The 5,450-nt window shown below is 40.5% G+C and overlaps 1 long non-coding RNA gene across 1 annotated transcript; it reads left to right on the top strand.

The window, feature by feature from the left end:
* Positions 1–3,399: 3,399 nt before the first annotated feature.
* On the top strand, positions 3,400–5,187 carry LOC117506053. Its single transcript, XR_004559355.1, has 3 exons — positions 3,400–3,533; positions 3,631–3,763; positions 5,157–5,187. It is a non-coding gene; the product is annotated as an uncharacterized LOC117506053 (long non-coding RNA).
* Positions 5,188–5,450: the final 263 nt, after the last annotated feature.

Genomic DNA, 5,450 nt, shown 5'->3' with positions numbered 1-5,450 from the left:
CACCTCACAGGAGTGCCATATCAAGATGCTGATTAGACACCATGATTAGTACACAGGTGTGCCTTAGACTGCCAACAATAAAAGGCCACTCTGAAAGGTGCAGTTTTGTTTTATTGGGGGGGATACCAGTCAGTATCTGGTGTGACCACCATTTGCCTCATGCAGTGCAACACATCTCCTTCGCATAGAGTTGATCAGGTTGTCAATTGTGGCCTGTGGAATGTTGGTCCACTCCTCTTCAATGGTTGTGCGAAGTTGCGACGACGAACTGGAGTCAGGTCGAGACCCCGATGAGGACGACGAGCATGCAGATGAGCTTCCCTGAGACGGTTTCTGACAGTTTGTGCAGAAATTCTTTGGTTATGCAAACCGATTGTTTCAGCAGCTGTCCGAGTAGCTGGTCTCAGACAATCTTGGAGGTGAACATGCTGGATGTGGAGGTCCTGGGCTGGTGTGGTTACACGTGGTCTGCGGATGTGAGGCTGGTTGGATGTACTGCCAAATTCTCTGAAACGCCTTTGGAGACGGCTTATGGTAGAGAAATGAACATTCAATACACGAGCAACAGCTCTGGTTGACATTCCTGCTGTCAGCATGCCAATTGCACGCTCCCTCAAATCTTGCGACATCTGTGGCATTGTGCTGTGTGACAAAACTGCACCTTTCAGAGTGGCCTTTTATTGTGGGCAGTCTAAGGCACACCTGTGCACTAATCATGGTGTCTAATCAGCATCTTGGTATGGCACACCTGTGAGGTGGGATGGATTATCTCAGCAAAGGAGAAGTGCTCACTATCACAGATTTAGACTGGTTTGTGAACAATATTTGAGGGAAATGGTGATATTGTGTATGTGGAAAAAGTTTTAGATCTTTGAGTTCATCTCATACAAAATGGGAGCAAAACCAAAAGTGTTGCGTTTATATTGTATATCATGTAGCAGACAAACAGTTAAATTAAGTTTATAAGATTACAGAAAACATGCAATAATTCTTTAAAAAAAAAAATTAGGCAGCTGCATAAATTTGGGCACTCCAATAGAAAAAATACATCAATATTTAGTAGGTCCTCCTTTTGCAGAAATAACAGCCTCTAAACGCTTCCTATAGCTTCCAGTGAGAGTCTGGATTCTGGTTGACAGTATTTTGGACCGTTCTTCTTTACAAAACATCTCAGGTTTGTTGGTTTCAGAGCATGGACAGCCCGCTTAAAATTACACCACAGATTTTCAATAATATTCAGGTTTGGGGACTGAGATGGCCATTCCAGAATGTTGTACTTGTTCCCCTGCATGAATGCCTTAGTAGATTTTGAGCAGTGTTTAGGGCTGTTGTCTTGTTCAAAGATCCAGCCCCGGTGCAACTTCAACTTTGTCACTGATTCATGAACATTGTTCTCAAGAATCTGCTGATATTGACTGGAATCCATGTGAACCTCAACTTTAATAAGATTCCCAGTACCTGCACTGGCCACACAGCCACACAGCATGATGGAACCACCTCCAAATTTTACTGTAGGTAGCAAGTGTTCTTCTTGGAATGCTTTTTCAGTCATGCATACCACCCCTTGTTATGTCCAAATAACACAATTTTCGTTTCATCAGTCCACAGCACCTCATTCCAAAATAAAGCTGGCTTGTCCAAATGTGCTTTAGCATACCTCAAGTGACTCTGTTTGTGGCATGTACGCAGAAAAGGCTTCCTCTGCATTACAGCATCATACAGCATTTCTTTGTGCAAAGTGCGCTGTATAGTGGAACAGTGCACAGAGACACTATCTGCAGCAAGATCATGTTGTAGGTCTTTGGAGCAGGTCTGTGGATTGACTATGACTGTTCTCACCATCCTTCGCTTCAGCTTATCTGAGATTTTTCTTGGCCTACCACTTCAGGCCTTAATTAGTACTGTGCCTGCGGTCTTCATTTCCTCACTATGTTCCTCACAGTGGAAACTGACAGCTGAAATCTCTGAGGTTGCTTTTTGTATCCTTCCCCTAAACCATGATGTTGAACAATATTTGTTTTCAGATCATTTGAGAGTTGTTTGGAGGCTCCCATGTTGCCACTCATTAGAAGAGATGCAAAGAGGGGAAACATTTGCAAATGGCCACCTTAAATACCCTTTCTCATGATTGGATTCACCTGTGTAAGGAGGTCAAGGGTCATTGAGCTTACCAAACCAATTTTGTGTTTCGATAATTGGTGCTAAATGTATTCAGATCAATAAAATGACAAGGGTGCTCAAAATTTATGCACCTGCCCAATTTTGTTTAAATAATTATTGCACACTTTCTGTAAATACTATAAACTTCATTTCACTTCTCAAATATCAGTGTGTTTGTCTGCTATATGATTTATTTAACTGAAATTTCTGATCCAGACATCAACTCAATCAATCAACTCTTTTCTTATATAGCGCCAAATCACAACAAACAGCTGCCCCAAGGCGCTCCACATTGCAAGGCAAGGCCATACAATAATTATGAAAAACCCCAACGGTCAAAACGACCCCCTATGAGCAAGCACTTGGCCACAGTGGGAAGGAAAAACTCCCTTTTAACAGGAAGAAACCTCCAGCAGAACCAGGCTCAGGGAGGGGCAGTCTTCTGCTGAGACTGGTTGGGGCTGAGGGAAAGAGCCAGGAAAAAGAGATCGATCACTAATGATTAAATGCAGATTTAATCATCCAATGATTTATAAAGGAAAATCATGAAAATTATCAGTGGTGCCCAAACTTTTGCATACAACTGTATAAATGTTAGATTGTGTTGGATTCAGACATAAATCAAGCGATTTCTCCATAATGACCTGGGCAGATTCTCAGCCAGTCATTCAGATACCACTAATGAATCAGCAGATAAAAAAGGTCTCCTTACCTCTGAGAATTTAGGGCACGCTTGTGGGTCTGAAGACATGCTTGTTGCCCCCCCCCCCCCCCCCCCCTAGACGGATCAGAGCTCCCTTCAACTCGAACTCCTGTCCCAGCATGAGGTGCCAATAAATATCATGCAGACTGTTTGTTGTTAGCACGTCGCTTGTCTTTGGTAAAAGTTTCACCATACTATCACTTCATATGATTGCTTTTATACCTCAACTGCATTCTTTTTCGAAGAGTGGTCCGTGGGCCACTGGTGGTCTGTGAGTGACACCTAGTGGCCCATGACTATTTTGATGAAATATCACTTTTTAAATTACTATAATATTCTATTTTAAGTATTCTAATTGAAATGACTCCAAAGCCTCATACTAGTATACTGTTCTGCTATACTGTTGTTGTGTCGTGGAAAGTAGATCCATTGCATTTGGATATTTGGTGGGTTAGGTCGTCTGAGAGGGTGTTTGTTTTTTGTTGTTGTTTAAGTGGTTCTTGGTTTGAAAAAAAAACTGCTCTGCTGCACAATAGATGGCACTGAAGAGGATCAAGGTGCAGAGTCTGAACATCATGACAGCATCTTTAGTCATCTGGAAGAGCTCCGCTTCAACCTGGAGCAACAAATGGGCTTTGAGAAGTTCGTTGAAGCCTACAATAAAATTAAGGTATTGTGCACAAAACAGTCAAAAGCTACAGGATAAAATACATTGCTCATATTGTCTTTCTTTTCTTTCTTTTTTTTTTTCCTGTGGGACTTCTAAGGCAATACATGAAGATGAAGATGAAAATATCGACCTGGGTTCCAGTATGGTCTTAAGCATTTTGGGAACTGAGCACCAGCATCTGTATCCCAACATCCTTCATCTGGTGATGGCAGACGGTGCATACCAAGAAGGTCAGTTTTGGAGTTAAGTTTTGTAATTTTGTTGTATTTAGCTGCGTCTGTACTAAAATATGTGTTTTATTTCTAGTAAATTTAAACAAAAATTGTAACAATTTTAAATAACACTGTGCAAAAGAAGAACACAAGAAAAAATGGCTGTAATACGCATCATTGTATTGATGAGCATGGCGTGCTCAACCAGTCGATCGTCGGCTAAGTTCCTGTTGATTGCATGACCGTGCTTCTGTAACGGACAGTGCTGCTATAATGGATTGATGCAGAAGGTGGCAGCACTGCACCAATAATAATAATAATAATAATAATAATAATAATAATAATAATAATAATAATTCTTCTTCTTCTTCGGTGCAGGATGCAGAGGAGAAAAAAATGAAAACAAGAAAAAAAATGTTTTTGAAGCAACATAACAGTTTAAAGAGCCAAAATAAGTTGCACTGTGCACACAAACAGTACATAAACAGTTCAAAAGCACAAATAAGCCTAGGACTAGCCTGTAACAACACAACAACAAACAACTCAAAATTCCACAACACTTAATTAAAGTTGGACAAGTTGTTCCCTACCTTAGCTGGACTTCTGGCACTGAGAGGAGGCAAGAAGTAAGAAAGGCTAAATCCAAAAGCTGTGCATATTTAACATGGTTTGAACATTTCAGAAATCCTTTAATTTCAGGCAGCAATTTAGAAAACCGTTCCGGAAATTTACCTCTGCTGACCCACCTAAAGTCTGTGTGCTGCAGTCCTCCAGTTGCACATGAAGTAACGCAAAATAAATAAATAAATAGCTTGTATTTAGGGACTCAGTAGCACATGTGCACACTACAGTGTGTACTGTTAATTAACCTTTAGATTCCAAAAATATGCACGATGGACAAATAAACATGTATTGGACAAAATATTGGATGTTATTTGATGCAGTCTGGACAAAGGGAATTGTCAGATGGGCATGGTATTTTATTATGATTTTATATTATTTTGTTTAGTAAGTAGATTGCAGGGTAAACTGTATGAATTATTGTTGTTTTTATTATTATTAACAAATGCATGAACCAACATTTCTCGAGAAAATGTGAAATTTTGACTTACTGGGTGCATTGTTGAGAAATGTTGATTTCTCAGAATGCAAAAGATGGAGAACCACACACTACTTTTTCTGTGCCCGGATTAAAGCTTATCAATCGCCCCGTAAGTCATACCAGAGTATACAGTAAGTCATGGTACCTCCTAAAGTAGTAAAAAACAAACCCTGCGACTTATACTCTGGAAAATATGGTAAAAGTAGTGTGTGTGTTTGAGTTTCTGGGGTTGTGGGTTTAGTCTCCTCAATGTGACTGAATGATATCAGTAAATAAGATGGCCTTCCTCTCCCTTCTTTCCTCTTGTAGATAATGATGAATAGTGGTTTTGTTTAGTGGAGCTGCTGGAACCTGAGACAATCGACAAGCTATTTGATGTCTTCCTATGATGCACATCATGGACAGAAGGATCTATGCATGAAGTGTTGGAACATGCTTCAATCTGCATGAGTACCACTGAGGCCATCATTTGTGCTCTATCAGCAGCTGACACTACTGTTCATTCAAAAGTGCACTGTTGGGAAAGTGTAGGAACACGGACCCACAACAGGGGGCGCAAATGAACGGACAATGGAGTAAGTCAAAATAACAACGCTTTACTGT

Source organism: Thalassophryne amazonica, unplaced genomic scaffold (genome assembly GCF_902500255.1).
Source record: "Thalassophryne amazonica unplaced genomic scaffold, fThaAma1.1, whole genome shotgun sequence".
Lineage (NCBI taxonomy): Eukaryota > Metazoa > Chordata > Actinopteri > Batrachoidiformes > Batrachoididae > Thalassophryne > Thalassophryne amazonica.
This window is presented reverse-complemented; position numbering and strand designations above follow the sequence as displayed.